We start from the raw sequence: 22146 nt of genomic DNA on the forward strand, positions 1-22146 counted from the left end.
GCGTGTCGCCTTGGGGTGCACCAGTGCTTTTTGTGAGGAAGAAAGACAGTTCTATGCGACTTTGCATCGACTACCGCCAGTTGAATCAAGCGATGGTCAAGAATAAGTATCTTCTACCAAGAATCGACGATCTTTTTGATCAACTGCAAGGTTCTTCAGTGTATTCGAAGATAGATCTGCGATTAGGGTATCATCAGCTGAGAGTTCGCGACGAGGATGTGCCAAAGACAGCTTTCAGAACCAGATATGGGCATTTCGAATTCATAGTCATGTCGTTTGGTTTGACCAATGCTCCAGCAGTTTTTATGGATTTGATGAATCGTATCTTTCAGCGATATCTAGATGAGTTCGTCATCATCTTCATCGATGACATTCTAATCTATTCGAAGAACCATTCTGATCATGCCGAGCTTTTGAGAATCGTATTGCAGACTTTGCGAGCCGAACAGTTGTATGCTAAGCTATCAAAGTGCGAATTCTGGTTGGACCGAGTTGTTTTTCTAGGCCACATTGTATCAGGAGATGGAATATCTGTGGACCCCAGTAAGATCGAGGCAGTTATGAATTGACAGAGACCGACGTCAGTGCCAGAAATTCGAAGCTTCATGGGTTTAGCCGGGTACTATCGCAGATTTATCGAGGGTTTCTCTTCCATTGCAAAGCCGATTACTCAGTTAACCCAGAAGAATGCACTGTTTGTTTGGTCCGAGCAGTGTGAGACCAGTTTCATTTAGTTGAAGAAGAGATTGACGAGCGCTCCGATCTTGTCTATTCCATCAGGTACTGGAGGTTTCTCTGTGTACTGCGATGCTTCACACCATGGTCTCGGGTGTATTCTTATGCAGAGGAAGCACGTCATAGCTTATGCTTCGAGGCAGCTGAAGCCTCATGAGACTCGCTATCCGATCCATGATCTCGAGCTAGTTTCAATCGTGTTTGCTTTGAAGACTTGGCGCCATTACCTGTATAGTGAGTCGTTTGAGATATTTTCTGACCACAAGAGCCTGAAATACTTGTTTTCCCAGTCCGAGCTGAATATGAGACAGAGGAGATGGATGGATTTGCTTAAGGATTTTGACTGTGAGATCAAGTATTATCCTGGAAAGTCGAATGCAGCTGCAGACGCTCTTAGTCGAAAGCTTTGTTCTTTGTCTCTTTCTACGATTGGTGTCTCTCGATTGATTGAAGACTATTTTACATCTGGTTTGGAGTTTGAGACCGATAGGAGATCCATCAGAGTTTTTGCGATTCAGGCCAAGCCGGAGTTGTTTCCGTTGATCAGAGAGGCATAGAGATCTGATCCGAGTATTCAGAGTTCGATAGAGAAGGTCTGATCAGGTCACCAGCCAGAGTTTCAGGTCAGGGATGACGTTCTATTCGTGAATAGTCGTATTGTTGTGCCTGATGTTTCTGAGTTGAGACAGCGTATTCTTCGAAAGGCGCATTTCAGTCGGTTTAGTGTTCATCCTGGAGGCCGGAAGATGTATAATGACTTGAAGACTCAGTTTTGGTGGAAGCAATTGAAAGGAGATGTCACGAGGTTTGTGTCCCGTTGTCTGAATTTTCAACAAGTGAAAGCCGAGAGGAAGAAACCAGGTGGATTATTGCACAGTTTACCTATCCCAGAATGGAAGTGGGATCATATCTCAATGGATTTTGTCACGAAGCTACCGCGTTCAGTCAGAGGTTGTGATGCGATTTGGGTTGTGATTGACCGGTTGACGAAATCTGCTTGTTTCATTCCATACCGTATGACATACCTTCATGATCAGATGGTCGAGTTGTATGTCATAGAGGTTGTGAGATTGCACGGCGTGCCGAAGTCGATAGTATTAGACAGAGTTCCGAGATTCACTTCTCACTTTTGGCACAGTCTTCAGGAGGCTTTGGGTACTCGTTTGCACTTAAGCACAGCGTATCACCCTCAAACCGATGGTCAGTCCGAGCATACGATCCAGACTTTGGAGGATATGCTTCGTGCTGTAGTGCTTGATTTTGGATCAGGTTGGCAGGAGTCCTTGCCTCTAGTGGAGTTTTCGTACAATAACAACTTTCAGGCGAGTATTGGAATGTCACCTTTTGAAGCTTTTTACGGGAAGAAGTGCAGATCTCCGTTATTTTGGGATGAGATTTCAGAATCACCTGAGTTGGGTCCAGATATGATTCGTGATATGGCAGAGCAGGTGAAGTTGATTAGAGTCAGAATGAAGACAGCCCAGGATCGTCAGGCCAAGTATGCGAATGTCCGACGCAGACCACTGTCTTTTGATCAGGGTGACCGTGCATTTTTGAAGATTTCTCCGTTTCGTGGTACTGTCAGATTTGGAAAGAGAGGGAAGTTGTCGCCGAGATTCCTTGGTCCGTATGAAATTCTGGAGAAGATAGGCGATCTTGCCTATAAGATTTCTCTTCCTCCGTCTATTTCAGGTATCCACGATGTGTTTCACGTCTCGATGTTGCGGAAATATCATCCGGATTCATCCCATGTTCTTCAACCAGACGAGGCCAAACTTGATGAGACTCTGAGTTACTTCGAACGACCGATTCAGATTCTTGATAGAAAAGAGAATCAGCTCAGAAACAAGTCGATTCCGTTAGTGAAGATTCAATGGAGTCATCACGGAGTTGAAGAAGCAACCTGGGAGACCGAATCCGATATGAGGCAACGATTACCAGAGTTATTCGATTGAGGTGAGTTCGTCTTCAGTTTGTTTCGTTCTTGTTCAGTCTGTGATCTGTCAGATTTCGAGGACGAAATCCAATCTTAGAGGGGGAGAATTGTAATGCCCCGATTTTATTATAATTGAGTTTAATCGAGATAATCAGAGTTTTCAGTATTTAAGAATCTTATTGATATTCGCAGGGGATCATTTTTGCAAACTTGGAGAAATAAAGGACTGAAATGCAAAAATTGGATTTTGTGTAATATCTTAAGGCAAATTGCCTCACCATCACATCAAATCATTTCCCTACTCTCCCTTCTCCTCTCCTTTTCGTACGTACTCTAGGAAGCCATGGGAGACGACATTTCAAGCTTCCTTTCCGTTTGATTCACTCGATCTGACCGTTAGATTTGAATTCCGAGTTGAGATTCACGATCACCGCAACGAGGGCTTCATTTAGACGTAAGTTTTGCTACGATCTCTTGAACTTCAATTTTGTTGAGTTTTCAGAATTTGATAATATTGGAGTATGTCGTTCTTGAGCTAGTATAGATCGTGTATTCGAAGTCGGTTTGGAAAAAGAACGAAGTTTGGATTTTATATGATTTTTGAGGCATATTTTCGAAAATGATGATTTTGTTTGAGGTTGGATTTGATTTGTTTTGATGGATTGTGATGATGATTGAGTTATTGTGATTGTTGTTTGATGGTTTGTATTTTCGGGTAGTCAGTTTATAGCCGTTATGCCGTCGAAATCGAGTTGAGTTAGCAGTTTTGGTTCGGTTTGAATTGTATATCGAATTTGATTGAGTTTGAATTCCGAGTTGATATTGAGTCCGTATTCGATGTTTTGACAGTTGATTGAGGATTCGGGAGTTGATCGAACTTGCAGACTTGTTTATCGATCGAAGAATTGAAGACGATATATTATTGATTGTTGTATCGACTTTGAGTTTGTTATCCGCATAGACTATGATATCGAGTTATCTCTTGTTGACAGGAATCACTTGAAGCTTCAAGAAAAGGTAAAAGTCGACAATGAAACAAATGGGAACGAATACTCGAGATCAACTTATTCTCGAGTTCCCGAAAATCACATACTACATGTTTAATTGCTTAAGTGAATTTGATTGTTATTCTATTTTTACTTGCATTTCCATATTGAGCCGAATTCTCGATTCGTTTTGAAATTAGACGATTTAGGGAGCTATATTGAAGTGGCTTTGGATTTCGAGTTTTTCCAATTGCCAGAATACTTTTTATAGTTGCTCTGAAGTCTAGGGGTTGAGTTGAACGACATCCACCCCGAATGGGTGTGTCGGTGAGTTGTTGTGAGGACTTGGCCCCGGGATCCCAACCGAATAACGATTGATATTTAGATTATCTGATTTGATAGTCCCGAGTTTTGAAGTCATGAATTCATCCATTCTCATTTTGATTTGTTACTGATTATTACATTTCAATCTTAGGTGTTTACTTGATATTGCATGCCTGTCTCTTTTACTTAGAAATTATATTTATAACCGGTTTATCCGGCTATTGTCTTTATTTGTATGTGTACTTGGCAACAGGAGCATCAGGAGCTGGACCTAGTCGTTTTTATTTAGCCGAATGATTACTACCGTCGAACTTGTATTGTTAAACATCGTTATGTTGGTGTTTCGAACGCCTTATTTCATGTTTAAGCTATGATTGGAACCATGGTTGTTTAGATTATCATTTTGAGCTTTTAGAGTCAATATTTTCTTGCCTAGGATTCAGCAACCCGAGGGCTATGCGCGGGCGCACGACTTGACGAGCGGGCACGCTTGGCGGCCGAGGGGCATGCGCGGGCGTGCGTGGTCTGGCGCGGGCGCGCGTGAGTTCCGTTTTAAAAAAAAAATAAAAAAATTTATTTGTTTTTACGCGGCTCATCGTGTTTGATTTTGTTTAATTATTCGAGAATAGTAGATTAGAAACGGGGTCTCACAGGCTTCGTATGTCGTAGGGTTGCTTTTGGACTTGTATTCTATTTTTGTTTAGTCGAACGATTATTACTGTCGAACTTGTATTGTTAAACATCGTTCTGTTGGTGTTTCGAACGCCTTATTTCATGTTTAAGCTATGATTGGAACCTTGGTTGTTTAGATTATCATTTTGAGCTTGTAGAGTCAATAATTTCTTGCCTAGGATTCAGCAACCCTAGGACTACGCGCGGGCGCGCGTCCATGTCTCGCGGGCACGCGTGGCCGGCCGAGGACTATGCGCGGGCGCGCGACTTGATGAGCGGGCGCGCTTGGGCGGCCGAGGGGCATGCGCGGGCGCGCGTGAGTTCCGTTTTAAAAAAAAAAAAAAAGTTGATTCATTTTTACGCGGCTTATCGTGTTTGATTTTGTTTAATTATTCGAGAATAGTAGATTAGAAACGAGGTCTCACATGTCATCTCCCACAGCAACTCGGTCATGAATCCCCGAATTAATGCCCTGAAGGAACAGATTATACTTCGCCTCCGTGCTATTAGACATCGGGGGGGCAATAAGGCAGCAACTCAAAGAACTTCAATTGGTACTCTTCGATCGACAACGATCCCTGACGCAAACCCAGCAACTCTCTTGCCTTTTCCTGTCGAAAAGCAAGAGGAAAATACAGCTTATGGAAAGCCGTGTGGAACTCATCCCAGGTAGCAACGCCTCGGGCTGCAATAAAAGGTGCAGAAGCATAATCCCACCACTTGCGAGCCCGTCTTTCTACCAGGAAATCAAGAGTCTACATCCGCTGCTTTTTAGTGCATCGAAACTCCCGAAATCAGACCTCCATACGTCGTAGCCAGTTATTCGCATCCTCCAGTGACTCACCTTTGACCAAGGGTTTCGGACCCATCTGCATAAACCTATGCATGCTGAAACACCTGAGATCATCATGGCGATGGTGATGATGGCCCCAACGATGCTCTCGATCGTCCTGATCACCCTAGTGTCCACCTACGCTGTCGCTGCTACTCTCATCACCATGACCCGCCATCTACACGATGATTAAAGGTTAAGCCCAATTACAACAATCTAGATCCCAAGATTATTATTCATGCTCTGATACCATAAATGTAGTGACCCGCACCGTGATCACCTACTAATCAGAAGCTTAAGCATGCATTTAAATTAATCAAATAAATCATTAGAAATAACAGCGGAAATATTAACAACAATTAAAATATAGTTTACAACCATATTGAATAAACCAGTGTATTAACCCAAATACTGTTGGAGAACGCGGCGATCAGATCAATCAGAATTGATACCCGGTGCAGCGGAAGTTTAAAAATTTTATATGGAACGATTCCATAATGGTTATCAAAACTTAACGATTAAATTGTGTGTGTAAAAATTAAATAACAATTATAAATTTTTACCTCCAATCTCGAATCGAGGTTATGGACACCAACAGATTGCTCTGCTCTTGTTGTATATCCCTGGAACTGATGGACGAACTGTTCTTCAATCAGGTCCACGAACGGATAATTAATCCCTCTGATAGATTGCACTAGAAAATCTATCAGAAGTTTCTACGAAGAGAATTAACGAATTTGATCCGTTAAACCAGACTGTAATTCAAAATTCACAGACTGGATTTTTCCGAGCAGAGGGGAGGGGGGCGACGGCCACACTTAATAAAATTAGGGTTTTTCAAAAATTATTTTGTGACCTGTTGTATGTAATTTCTGTACTGCAATAACTTATTTATAATGTAGGCCGCTAACAGCTTAGGGCCCATTAGTCATAAGTTCAAGCCCGACAAGCAAAGCCCGAATGTTCAGAAATTAATATAAAATTCATCATGACTCCGATTGATAAACCGATTTCACCAATGTGCACAGAAACCATTTCTGCACCTTTTAAAATCAAGATAAATTTTTCTGAATCCGAATTCAGTGATTTCCAAAAATGCCCATCCCTATGTCATTTTAGGAAATCTTACTCCTCTACTCTTAAATAAGAAGTCCAACTTCTTTGTTCATTAAATTTAACTCTTTAAATTTAACTATCTCAACGGGGATTAAAAATCCATTACTCTGTGTGACCCTCAATGGTTCAGGGATACAACTAGTCGTGGGCTCACAACTCCTTGTGACTCGGAACAACAATTTCCGACTTGCCCATCGAATCATGGTAAGAGCGCCTAGCAACATCGCCCCATGATTCCCTAGGTATCACTGATAGTGCCTGCAAGAACCAATAGATTTTGGTTAGCGTACAGTACGTTCCCTTCATCCAAATATCCCGATCGAATCAACAACCATTGGTAAATCGAGAGTCGTTCGAGATTCGATAACTATGCAATACATCTTGAAGATCAAATAGTGACATCGCATGTGCTACTAAGAAACCATTTCTTAAAACACATCATGTACTCTGGCCAGAGATTCGTCACACTAATATCTCCTCAGATCGCATAGGATATCCACACTCGCAAGTATGTGGTGAATCCTTGACAACAAAGCATCGACTCCTATATGTGTTGTAACTGTACCCAATCCCGACACCTGATGACCCCAATAGAGTCGGTAAACGAGTCAAAGCACAGTACTAGCATATAGAGTCTCAATGATGTTTCAAGTAGTAAGGACTAATGGTGTACAACCAAAACCGCGGACTTTATCCACTCGATAAGTGATAACCACTTGGAAAGTCCGGATAGGGTAGTTCGATCATTCATCATATGAATATCCATTTGCATGCTTCGAACATCTCTATGTTCCTTACCAATGAAACGTGGTACTCTGCATCGCAAATGCTAGTCTCAAACTCAAGCGATCCTTATCCTTATTATCGGACGGCTCAATCGGCTAGGAACAGTTTAGAATATACAGTGACTATAAGATGTGTTTCATGATAGACATCCCCATGTTCTACCACATCTTACATACACTATAGTATATTCAAGGTCTTTATCAAAACAACAATAGTATATCACAATATAACAATATGAAGAAAGATAAAGTCATTGCCATTAATAAAAGTGTAAATTATATTTAAACAAAAGATTGTTTATACAAAGAGTCATCAAAGCCCTTAGCCACAAGTTGGCTCACTGGGCACCCACTCTTTCAATCTCCCACTTGCCCTAAAGCCAACTAGTCATACTACGTAGACCCATTGCTTCACGATGTTTGTCAAATAATGATCCTGGCAAGGGCTTAGTAAGTGGATCAGCGATATTGTCTGCAGAGGCCACTCTTTCGACATTGATGTCTCCTCTTTCCACAATCTCCCGGATGATGTGGTATTTCCTCAGTACGTGTTTGGATCTTTAATGAGACCTTGGTTCCTTTGCCTGAGCAACGGCACCCGTGTTGTCACAGTACACCGGGACTGGACCAACAACTTCAGGAATGACGCCCAACTCTTGGACGAAATTTCTCATCCAAACGGCCTCTTTAGCAGCAGCTGATGCTGCAATGTATTCTGCCTCAGTGGTGGAATCCGCTGTGGTGTCCTGCTTGGAACTCTTCCAAGAGACAGCACCGCCATTGAGCATGAACACAAATCCAGAGGTTGACTTCGAGTCATCCACGCCACTTTGGAAGCTAGAGTCGGTATAGCCTTCCAATTTTAGTTCTCTTCCTCCATATACCATGAACATATTCTTAGTCCTTCGTAAGTACTTAAGAATGTCCTTCACGGCTTTCCAATGCATTTGATCGGGATTAGCTTGATATCTGCTCGTGACACTCAGAGCAAATGCTACATCCGGTCTGGTAGATATCATCCCATACATGATACTACCTATGGCTGACGCATATGGTACATGTGTCATTTTCTCTATCTCTTCATCAGTCTTGGGACACATAGACTTGGATAGAGAAACTCCATGACACATGGGTAGATGTCCTCTCTTGGACCCATCCATTGAAAACCGTTTCAATATGGTGTCGATGTAGGTTGATTGAGTGAGTCCTATCATTCTCTTAGATCTATCTCTATAGATCTGTATCCCTAGAATATAGGATGCCTCACCCAAATCCTTCATCGAAAATCTACCTGATAACCATATCTTTGTTGACTGCAACATCCCTACATCATTCCCAATGAGTAGGATGTCATCAACATAAAGTACTAAGAATGTCACAGCATCCTTAACTACTTTCTTGTACACGCATAGTTCCTCCGGGTTCTTGATGAAACCTATAGTGACCCATCCCGGATCCACTATCTAATCAGAGTTAAGAGCATAATTAAGCATGCATTAAATAAATCGCTGCGGAAGTCTTAAATACAAAAAGACCGGCGGAATACAACCGGCTAAACAAACTCGATTATACAACCCAATCGAATTTAAATAAAACCTACAGCTAATCCTGCTGTCTTCAAGGTCACTGGCTACTCCAGACTCCTGGTGCTCAATCCTGCACCTACACCTGCCCCGTCGAATAGGGTATCCAAATATACAGAAAATACTGGACATGAGCTCTAAGCTCAATACGAAAGCACGGATAAACATACAAATATGATGCATGCAAATGACAGGGTATCCATATCTGGGATAACTGTATACAAACTACTCAGACTGGCGCCTGGGATATAAGCTCGTCACATCGGGGTAGCTAACCAATGTGTGCGACCACTCATTCCCGAATCACGGACGCGGACCACGGAGTCCTTCCGGTATCAGTACCTAGGGGTACTCGATATCAAACGTCCTAACAGGGCTGAGCAACCCTAACTGGCTCATCTCGAAAGGTATACAGATGTACAGGCACAAGATGATATGCACATGCCGCATAACAATAATAACATGCAAACACATAAATGCAACATATAAGCATGCATATCCGCTGGCAATCTCAGTCAGTACTTACGTACCTTTCTAAGGCAGTCCTAGTAGTCCCACTCTAGGTTCCAAGCCTATCATCAAGTCTACAATGCAAATACCCATGCATCATTCAATAAGCTCTAAAAGCCTTAACTAAGCTATTGCATACTCCTAAATAATTTAAGGAGACCATAGCTATACCTGCGTCCGTCGTTAGCCCACTGATAGCGATTATCCCGCAACTAGGGGCACACCCCTGCTGCAGCTCCACAGCCTCGAGCACTACTCCGCTACACGAGCGCTGCTCCGCTACTATGTCAAACATTGTCTGACTATACTAAAATATATTCCCTACTCCAACTATAAAATAAGAGTACCCAAAGCCCTAAAATAGAGATACTAGGCGAAGGAGAGGAACTCGGAACTGGCAATAAATGAGGAGCTCGGACCTCATATTTATAGGCATTGATCGGAAGCTCCGTTCCTCGATCGGAAGCTCCGTTCGTTTAGATCGGAAGCTCCGTTCCCCGATCGGAAGTTCCGTTCGCTACGTGTCAATTCGGTCCACATGCAACCACACACCTATCATCGACAGCCATCGGAAGCTCCGATCCTGATCGGACGTTCCGATCTCCCTGCTTCCGATGTGGTTCCGAACTTACCAAGATCGGAGGCTCCGATCCTGGATCGGTGGTTCCGATCCCACTCGAGTCATGAAACCCTCTAAGCCATTTTCGAGCGTCCTGGATCCATTTCTGGAATCCGTTAACCCTTCTGGAATTTCCTTAATCATGTTTCACTTAATCCCGACATGATTATATGATTTAATTACTCATTACTCATTAGTTTTGGATACGGGCCACTACAAAACCAAAATCCTTTATTGTTTCATCAAATTTCTGGTTCCAACTTCTTGATGCTTGTTTTAGACCATAAATTGATCTCTGAAGCTTGCATACCTTTTGCTCGCTTCCCATGGATGTGTACCCCTCAGGCTGCTTCATATAGATTTCTTCCTTAATGTCTCCATTAAGAAAAGCAGTCTTCACATCCATTTGCCATATCTCATATTCATACCAAGCAGCTATGGCAATAAGGATTCTTATGGACTTGAACATTGCAACTGGTGAAAAGGTTTCATCATAGTCAACTCCTTGTCTTTGAGTATAACCTTTCGCCACCAATCGTGCCTTGTAGGTCAATACCTTACCATCAGGCCCAAGCTTTCTCTTGTAGATCCATTTACACCCTATTGGAACAATTCCATCGGGAGGATCTACTAAAGACCAAACTTGGTTTGTATGCATCGAATCTATTTCCGACTGCATAGCTTCAAGCCATAAATTTGAATCCACATCAGAAATTGCTTCCTTGAAGTTTCTTGGATCACATCCAACATCGGGTTCATCTTGATCCCCTTCAAGAAGAAGACCATATCGAATAGGAGGTCTAGAAGTCCTCTCGGATCTTCTAGGTATAGGCGTGTCTATCAATCGTTCATGAGGTGTAGGATCGTTATTTTGTATTTCGGGTTCTTCTCGAATTTCTTCGAGTTCCATCATCTCGCCTTTCTTATCCAATAAGAACTCCTTCTCCAATAAGGTGTCATTCCTTGAAACAAACACCTTTGTTTCAGCAGGATGATAGAAATAATATCCGATTGAATTCTTCGGATACCCTACAAAATAACATAAGGTGGATCGACTATCCAACTTATCTCCCACTGTCTGCTTCACGTAAGCAGGACATCCCCAAATCCTCAAGTACGAATACTTAGGAGCTTTGCCATTCCATAACTCGCATGGTGTTTTATCCACTGCTTTAATGTGGACGTTGTTCAACAACAATACCGCCGTTTCAAGCGCATAGCCCCAAAACGAAGGTGGAAGCTCAGTGAAGCTCATCATGGATCGAACCATGTCCAACAAAGTTCGATTACGACGCTCCGATACACCATTCAGCTGTGGTGTCATAGGAGGAGTCCACTGAGAGAGAATCACATTCTCTTTCAGATAGTCCAAAAACTCGGTACTCAAGTATTCTCCACCTCGATCCGATCGAAGTGCTTTAATACGTTTACCTAGCTTGTTTTCTACTTCAGCCTTGAATTCTTTGAACTTTTCAAATGCTTCAGACTTATATTTCATTAAATTTAAATACCCAAACCTAGAATAATCATCAGTAAAGGTAATGAAGTAGGTGTGGCCATATTGAGTACCAACTCTAAATGGACCACAAACATCTGTATGGATCAAATCCAACAGATTTTGACTACGTTCAGGTTTCCCCTTAAAAGAAGATTTAGTCATTTTTCCTTTTAGGCAGGATTCACAAGTAGGTAGAGAGTTAATATCAGACATATCAAACATGCCCTCTCCCACTAGCTTGTTCATCCTCCTTGAGGAAATATGACCTAGCCTAGCGTGCCAAAGGTTTGCCGGGTTTTGGCTATCGATTTTCCTTTTGTTTGTTGTTGCCGGTTTATCAACATAATTTATTGGAACGTCTTTTAGTTTTAAGTTATACAGATCATTTTCAAGTTGTCCATTTCCAATCAAACATTCATTCTTGTAAATATTGCAAATCCCATTCACAAAATTGCAAGAATAACCATCTCTATCAAGCATAGAAACAGAAATAATGTTTTTAATCAAATCCGGAACAAATAAAACATCTCTCAAAAGTAACTTAAAACCGTTCTGCAAAATTAAATAAATATCTCCCACAGCTTTAGCTTCAACTCTGGAACCATTTCCGAGCCTCAGCTGGGTCTCACCCATTCTAAGCCTGCGACTTCTTGTCATCACCTGCAAATCATTGCAAATGTGAGATCCACATCAGGTATCCAATACCCAAGAAGTAGTATTAATTGAAACATTTATTTCAATATAGAACATATCCTTCGCAGTTCGCAACTGCTCTAGATATTCCTTGCAGTTACGCTTCCAATGACCGGGCTTCTTGCAGTAATGGCAAACATCCTTGGATTTTTCCATGTTTGAAGCCTTTGTCTTGTACTTCTTCTCGGGCTCGATTTTCTTGGGTGAGGCAGAACGTTTCTTACCCTTTGTACTTGGCCCCTTCTTAGCAGAAGAAGAGGAGCCCACCAAGAAAGCCGGTTTATCCTTCTTTAAAGTGGCTTCATATGTCACAAGAATATTGACCATCTCTTCAAGGGATGCCTCTATCTTGTTCATATTGAAATTCACCACAAATCCGTCAAACGAAGAAGGAAGAGATAGAAGTAGTAAGTCCACGTTGATTTCATGCTCCAACACCAAATCAAGGGTTACCAACTTCTGTATGAGCCAAATCACTCGTACCCCATGATCACGGACCGAAGTCCCTTCACGCATGCGACACGTCATTAGCTCCTTTACAGTAGCGAACCTTTCAGCCCTCGATTGAGCCCCAAAAAGTTCCTTGAGTTGTACGTGAATGTCAGCAGCATTCACGGTGTCCTCAAATCGCCTCTGGAGTTCATCAGACATCGAGGCTTGCATATAGCATTTGGCCTTGATATCATGGTTCCACCATGTATCAAGTTTGGCTAACTCTTCTGGACTTATGTCAGCTGGTGCTTCCTTCGGAGGAGATTTTTCTAACACATAGAGCATCTTCTCCGAAGTCAAGACAATCTTCAACTTACGGAACCATTTCGTATAGTTTGCGCCAGTCAATTTATTTTGTTCGAGGATCGAGAAAAGTGGATTACGCGAATTCATCTTTATGAAATACTGAAAAGAAACAGACAAATATCAGTGATTGTTTAATTAATTTACTAAGACATAAAATAGGCGAAATTTATTTTATGAATCTCACTCCCACTATTTTAACGATTTCACTACCCTCTAGTGAAAACGGGAAACTGTTTTCCTTAGTGAGAACATGGAGTCCAATTGACAAACTATGGTCCCGAATAATATCAGCCAACCATAATTTTCAAAAGGTAGAGCCCAATTGCTTCCAAAGCAACCTCCACGTTTTTTACCTCATGTCCAATAAGGGCCCAATAATATGACGCCGTTTATTGTGACATGTCAAGATGACCCATCAATATTAAGTTGTGATGGACGGTCGCCATGTGGATCCCCCAATAATATGAGCCGATCCCATGGGAGTTCCACCCAACTTACAATATATGTCGATCCAATGTACAGCTTTCCGACGAACGGGCCCCCCCAATAATATGAGCCGGACCGTATCCGCGGGTAGCATCTTATACATTGATCGTTGATGGAAGGTAGGAACATTTAAACAAATTTAAATTTCCTTTATTTATCTTGATATCAATTTTAAATCATATTTAAAATGAGGGATTTTAATTTTTTAAAATTTGTCTCATAATTTTTAAAATTTTGTATGCTTGCCGGATTCACACAATTTTGTCTAAAACATGCATACAACAATAATATCACATATTATATAGGATGATCGATTCCATTTCTAATCGACCTGTGGTTGCCAATCACGAGTCTTAGTCCAATCCTAGGTAATATGCAGTATGCAATGCAATCCTATTACATTGTGCTTCCAATTTACATTTCTTCTGTCTTTATTGTCTGCTGGGCCCACCTCCGTCTTCAAATCTTCATCTCCTACTAAATCTAATGTATTTACAATAAATAAGAATGACAAGTAGGGGATACATTTTTAAGGGGTGGGAACGGGCCATAAACCAAGCCCACTTTTATTACATATGACAATTCATATTGGGCCATAAACCAGGCCCATTAATAAATCCAACAACAATAAAAACAAATGTAAATTCCTAACATACACCTACAAAATTGGTCATGACAATCGATCATCCTTATCCAATAACATTTAATTCAAAATTAATTATTGGATAACATGCAATGACAATTTAAATTTAAAAGGATAAAATCATATTCCATATATAAAATCTTATTTTACATACAAAATCATATTTTATCTTTTTATCAAGTAAAATCATATTTTATCTATAAAATCCAATTTTATACATAAAATCATATTTTACTCAATATATCCATAAGATCATATCTTATCATCAATTGTACCAAAAATAATTAATTTCAAAATTCAATTTAACGGATAAAATATTTAAATTTTCCAAAAATTCAAATTTATCCAAAAATCAATTTTAAAATTTTCGGACTCGAACAATTCGATCCGACGCCTCGTGGACCAATCAAAAACAATTTTCGATCGGACCAAAAATAGAATTTTAACATATTAAAATTTTAATTTAAAAATTAAAAATAATTTTTCGCGGGCCGCCCGGGACACTCCCGGGCTGCCCGCGCCCCAAAGGGGCTCGGGCCGGGCAGCCCGGCTTCCCCTAGGGCAGCGACGATCGCTGCCCCCCCCCCCCCGGGCAGCGATCCAATCGCTGCCCGGGTTTTTCCCGGAAAAATTTTTATTTTTTAAAATATTTATTTTGTTTCAAAAACCGAGGCTTAAAAATTTTTGTACAATCGATTCATTTAATCGCTTGATCTGAGCAACCTGGCTCTGATACCACTGTTGGAGAACGCGGCGATCAGATCAATCAGAATTGATACCCGGTGCAGCGGAAGTTTAAAAATTTTATATGGAACGATTCCATAATGGGTATCAAAACTTAACGATTAAATTGTGTGTGTAAAAATTAAATAACAATTATAAATTTTTACCTCCAATCTCGAATCGAGATTATGGACACCAACAGATTGCTCTGCTCTTGTTGTATATCCCTGGAACTGATGGACGAACTGTTCTACAATCAGGTCCACGAACGGATAATTAATCCCTCTGATAGATTGCACTAGAAAATCTATCAGAAGTTTCTACGAAGAGAATTAACGAATTTTATCCGTTAAACCAGACTGTAATTCAAAATTCACAGACTGGATTTTTCCGAGCAGAGGGGAGGGGGGCGGCGGCCACACTTAATAAAATTAGGGTTTTTCAAAAATTATTTTGTGACCTGTTGTATGTAATTTCTGTACTGCAATAACTTATTTATAATGTAGGCCGCTAACAGCTTAGGGCCCATTAGTCATAAGTTCAAGCCCGACAATCAAAGCCAGCATGTTCAGAAATTAATATAAAATTCATCATGACTCCGATTGATAAACCGATTTCACCAATGTGCACAGAAACCATTTTTGCACCTTTTAAAGTCAAGATAAATTTTTCTGAATCCGAATTCAGTGATTTCCAAAATTACCCATCCCTATGTCATTTTAGGAAATCTTACTCCTCTACTCTTAAATAAGAAGTCCAACTTCTTTGTTCATTAAATTTAACTCTTTAAATTTAACTATCTCAACGGGGATTAAAAATCCATTACTCTGTGTGACCCTCAATGGTTCAGGGATAGAGCTAGCCGTGGGCTCACAACTCCTTGTGACTCGGAACAACAATTTCCGACTTGCCCATCGAATCATGGTAAGAGCGCCTAGCAACATCGCCCCATGATTTCCTAGGTATCACTGATAGTGCCTGCAAGAACCAATAGATTTTGGTTAGCGTACAGTACGGTCCCTTCATCCAAATATCCCGATCGAATCAACAACCATTGGTAAATCGAGAGTCGTTCGAGATTCGATAACTATGCAATACATCTTGAAGATCAAATAGTGACATCGCATGTGCTACTAAGAAACCATTTCTTAAAACACATCATGTACTCTGGCCAGAGATTCGTCACACTAATATCTCCTCAGATCTCATAGGATATCCACACTCGCAAGTATGTGGTGAATCCTTGACAACAAAGCATCGACTCCTATATGTGTTGTAACTGTACCCAATCCCGACACCTGATGACCCCAATAGAATCGGTAAACGAGTCAAAGCACAGTACTAGCATATAGAGTCTCAATGATGTTTCAAGTAGTAAGGAATAATGGTGTACAACCAAAACCGCGGACTTTATCCACTCGATAAGTGATAACCACTTGGAAAGTCCGGATAGGGTAGTTCGATCATTCATCATATGAATATCCATTTTCATGCTTCGAACATCTCTATGTTCCTTACCAATGAAACGTGGTACTCTGCATCGCAAATGCTAGTCTCAAACTCGAGCGATCCTTATCCTTATTATCGGACGGCTCAATCGACTAGGAACAGTTTAGAATATACAGTGACTATAAGATGTGTTTCATGATAGACATCCCCATGTTCTACCACATCTTACATACACTATAGTATATTCAAGGTCTTTATCAAAACAACAATAGTATATCACAATATAACAATATGAAGAAAGATAAAGTCATTGCCATTAATAAAAGTGTAAATTATATTTAAACAAAAGATTGTTTATACAAAGAGTCATCTAAGCCCTTAGCCACAAGTTGGCTCACTGGGCACCCACTCTTTCAAATACATCATAAACAAAATTCTAGACAATAACCCTGCTGGTCCTCCATCGCCTAAGCTCTCCTGGAACCAACCGCCTCATCCAGCTGCAGACCTGCCCAATGGAATAGGGTGTCCAGATACAACAAAGTATGGGACGTGAGCATGAAAATCTCAGTACGAGAGTATGTGTATACAGTATTATGTTGGAGAACGCGGCCTTCAGATCAATTATGATTGATACCCGGTGCAGCGGAAGTTTAAAATTTTTGTATGGAACGATTCCATAATGGGTATCAACCTTACGATTAAATTGTGTGTGTAAAAATTAAATAACAATTATAAATTTTTTACCTTTAATCTCGAATCGAGATTTTGGACACCAACAGATTTCTCTGCTCTTGTTGTATATCCCTGGAACTGATGGACGAACTGTTCTTCAATCAGGTCCACGAACGGATATTTAATCCCTCTGATAGATTGCACTAGAAAATCTATCAGAAGTTTTCTACGAAGAGATTAATGAATTTGATCCGTTAAACCAGACTGTAATTCAAAATCACAGGCTGGATTTTTCTCGAGTAGAGGGAGAGGGGGGGACGGCCACCTTTAAAAAAATAGACTAGGGTTTTCGAAAAATCCTTGTGACCTGTTGTGTATATTTTTGTACTGCAATAACTTATTTATAATGTAGGCCACTAACAGCTTAGGGCCCATTAGTCATAAGTTCAAGCCCGACAAGCAAAGCCCGCATGTTCAAAAATTAATATAAAATTCATTGTGACTCCGATTGATAAACCGATTTCACCAATGTGCACAGAAACCATTTTTGCACCTTTTAAAGTCAAGATAAATTTTTCTGAATCCGAATTCAGTGATTTCCAAAAATGGCCATCCCTATGTCATTTTAGGAAATCTTACTCCTCTACTCTTAAATAAGAAGTCCAACTTCTTCGTTCATTAAATTTAACTCTTTAAATTTAACTATCTCAACGGGGATTAAAAATCCATTACACTGTGTGACCCTCAATGGTTCAGGGATACAGCTAGCCGTGGGCTCACAACTCCTTGTGACTCGGAACAAAAATTTCCGACTTGCCCATCGAATCATGGTATGAGCGCCTAACAACATCGCCCCATGATTCCCTAGGTATCACTGATAGGGCCTACAAGAACCAGTAGATTTTGGTTAGCGTACAGTACGGTCCCTTCATCCATATATCCCGATCGAATCAACAACCATTGGTATATCGAGAGTCGCTCGAGATTCGATAACTATGCAATGCATCTTGAAGATCAAATAGTGACATCGCATGCGCTACTAAGAAACCATTTCTTAAATCACATCATGTACTCTGGCCAGAGATTCGTCACACTAATATCTCCTCAGATTGCATAGGATATCCACACTCGCAAGTATGTGGTGAATCCTTGACAACAAAGCATCGACTCCTACATGTGTTGTAACTGTACCCAATCCCGACACCTGATGACCCCAATAGTGTCGGTAAACGAGTCAAAGCACAGTACTAGCATATAGAGTCTCAATGATGTCTCAAGTAGTAAGGACTAATGGTGTACAACCAAAACCGCGGACTATATCCACTCGATAAGTGATAACCACTTGGAAAGTCCGGATAGGATAGTTCGATCATTCATCATATGAATATCCATTTGCATGCTTTGAACATCTCTATGTTCCTTACCAATGAAACGTGGTACTCCGCATCGCAAATGCTAGTCTCAAACTCGAGCGATCCTTATCCTTATTATCGGACGGCTCAATCGACTAGGAACAGTTTAGAATATACAGTGACTATAAGATGTGTTTCATGATAGACATCTCCATGTTCTACCACATCTTACATACACTATAGTATATTCAAGGTCTTTATCAAAACAACAATAGTATATCACAATATAACAATATGAAGAAAGATAAAGTCATTGCCATTAATAAAAGTGTAAATTATAATAAACAAAAGATTGTTTATACAAAGAGTCATCAAAGCCCTTAGCCACAAGTTGGCTCACTGGGCACCCACTCTTTCAATCTCCCACTTGCCCTATAGCCAACTAGTCATACTACGTAGACCCATTGCTTTGCGATTTTTGTCAAATAATGGTCCTGGCAAGGGCTTAGTAAGTGGATCAGCGATATTGTCTGCAGAGGCCACTCTTTCGACAGTAATGTCTCCTCTTTCCACAATCTTCCGGATGATGTGGTATTTCCTCAGTACGTGTTTGGATCTTTGATGAGACCTTGGTTCCTTTGCCTGAGCAACGGCACCCGTGTTGTCACAGTACACCGGGACTGGACCAACAACTTCAGGAATGACGCCCAACTCTTGGACGAAATTCCTCATCCAAACGGCCTCTTTAGCAGCAGCTGATGCTGCAATGTATTCAGCTTCAGTGGTGAAATCCGCTGTGGTGTCCTGCTTGGAACTCTTCCAAGAGACAGCACCGCCATTGAGCATGAACACAAATCCAGAGGTTGACTTCGAGTCATCCACGTCACTTTGGAAGCTAGAGTCGGTATAGCCTTCCAATTTTAGTTCTCTTCCTCCATATACCATGAACATATTCTTAGTCCTTCGTAAGTACTTAAGAATGTCCTTCACGGCTTTCCAATTCATTTGACCGGGATTAGCTTGATATCTGCTCGTGACACTCAGAGCAAATGCTACATCCGGTATGGTAGATATCATCCCATACATGATACTACCTATGGCTGACGCATATGGTACATGTGTCATTTTCTCTATCTCTTCATCAGTCTTGGGACACATAGACTTGGATAGAGAAACTCCATGACACATGGGTAGATGTCCTCTCTTGGACCCATCCATTGAAAACCGTTTCAATATGGTGTCGATGTAGGTTGATTGAGTGAGTCCTATCATTCTCTTAGATCTATCTCTATAGATCTGTATCCCAAGAATATAGGATGCCTCACCCAAATCCTTCATCGAGAATCTACCTGATAACCATATCTTTGTTGACTGCAACATCCCTACATCATTCCCAATGAGTAGGATGTCATCAACATAAAGTACTAAGAATGTCACAGCATCCTTAACTACTTTCTTGTACACGCATGGTTCCTCCGGATTCTTGATGAAACCAAAATCTTTTATTGTTTCATCAAATTTCTGGTTCCAACTTCTTGATGCTTGTTTTAGACCATAAATTGATCTCTGAAGCTTGCATACCTTATGCTCGCTTCCCATGGATGTGAACCCCTCAGGCTGCTTCATATAGATTTCTTCCTTAATGTCTCCATTAAGAAAAGCAGTCTTCACATCCATTTGCCATATCTCATAGTCATACCATGCAGCTATGGCAATAAGGATTCTTATGGACTTGAACATTGCAACTGGTTAAAAGGTTTCATCATAGTCAACTCCTTGTCTTTGAGTATAACCTTTTGCCACCAATCGCGCCTTGTAGGTCAATACCTTACCATCAGGCCCAAGCTTTCTCTTGTAGATCCATTTACACCCTATTGGAACAATTCCATCGGGAGGATCTACTAAAGACCAAACTTGGTTTGTATGCATCGAATCTATTTCCGACTGCATAGCTTCAAGCCATAAATTTGAATCCGCATCAGAAATTGCTTCCTTGAAGTTTCTTGGATCACATCCAACATCGGGTTCATCTTGATCCCCTTCAAGAAGAAGACCATATCGAATAGGAGGTCTAGAAGTCCTCTCGGATCTTCTAGGTACAGCCGTGTCCAGCAATGGTTCCTGAGGTGTAGGATCGTTATTTTGTATTTCGGGTTCTTCTCGAATTTCTTCGAGTTCCATCATCTCGCCTTTCTTATCCAATAAGAACTCCTTCTCCAAGAAGGTGGCATTCCTTGAAACAAACACCTTTGTTTCAGCAGGATAATAGAAATAATATACGATTGAATTCTTCGGATACCCTACAAAATAACATAAGCTGGATCGACTATCCAACTTATCTCCCACTGTCCGCTTCACGTAAGCAGGACATCCCCAAATCCTCAAGTACGAATACTTAGGAGCTTTGCCATTCCATAACTCGTATGGTGTTTTGTCCACTGCTTTAGTGTGGACGTTATTCAACAACAATACCGCCGTTTCAAGCGCATAGCCCCAAAACGAAGGTGGAAGCTCAGTGAAGCTCATCATGGATCGAACCATGTCCAACAAAGTTCGATTACGACGCTCCGATACACCATTAAGCTGTGGTGTCATAGGAGGAGTTCACTGAGAGAGAATCCCATTCTCTTTTAGATAGTCCAAAAACTCGGTACTCAAGTATTCTCCACCTCGATCTGATCGAAGTGCTTTAATACTTTTACCTAGCTTGTTTTCTACTTCAGCCTTGAATTCTTTGAACTTTTCAAATGCTTCAGACTTATGTTTCATTAAATATAAATACCCATACCTTGAATAATCATCAGTAAAGGTAATGAAGTAGGTGTGGCTATATTGAGTCCCAACTCTAAATGGACCACAAACATCTGTATGGATCAAATCCAACAGATTTTGACTACGCTCAGGTTTCCCCTTAAAAGGAGATTTAGTCATTTTTCCTTTTAGGCAGGATTCACAAGTAGGTAGAGAGTTAATATCAGACATATCAAACATGCCCTCTCCCACTAGCTTGTTCATCCTCCTTGAGAAAATATGACCTAGCCTAGCGTGCCAAAGGTTTGCCGGGTTTTGGCTATCAATTTTCCTTTTGTTTGTTGTTGCCGGTTTATCAACATAATTTATTGGAACGTCTTTTAGTTTTAAGTTGTATAGATCGTTTTCAAGTTGTCCATTTCCAATCAAACATTCATTCTTGTAAATATTGCAAATCCCATTCACAAAATTGCAAGAATAACCATCTCTATCAAGCATAGAAACAGAAATAATATTTTTAATCAAATCCGGAACAAATAAAACATCTCTTAAAAGTAACTTAAAACCGTTCTGCAAAATTAAATAAACATCTCCCACGGCTTTTGCTTCAACTCTGGAACCATTTCCGAGCCTCAGCTGGGTCTCACCCATCCTAATCCTGCGACTTCTTGTCATCACCTGCAAATCATTGCAAATGTAAGATCCACATCCGGTATCCAATACCCAAGAAGTAGTATTAAGTGAAACATTTATTTCAATATAGAACATACCCTTTGCAGTTCGCAACTGCTCTAGATATTCCTTGCAGTTACGCTTCCAATGACCGGGCTTCTTGCAGTAATGGCAAACATCCTTGGATTTTTCCATGTTTGAAGCCTTTGTCTTGTACTTCTTCTCGGGTTTGATTTTCTTGGGTGGGGCAGAACGTTTCTTACCCTTCGTACTTGGCCCCTTCTTAGCAGAAGAAGAGGAGCCCACCA

The sequence above is a fragment of the Henckelia pumila genome, unplaced genomic scaffold (assembly GCF_033568475.1).
Source record: "Henckelia pumila isolate YLH828 unplaced genomic scaffold, ASM3356847v2 CTG_429, whole genome shotgun sequence".
Classification (NCBI taxonomy): domain Eukaryota; kingdom Viridiplantae; phylum Streptophyta; class Magnoliopsida; order Lamiales; family Gesneriaceae; genus Henckelia; species Henckelia pumila.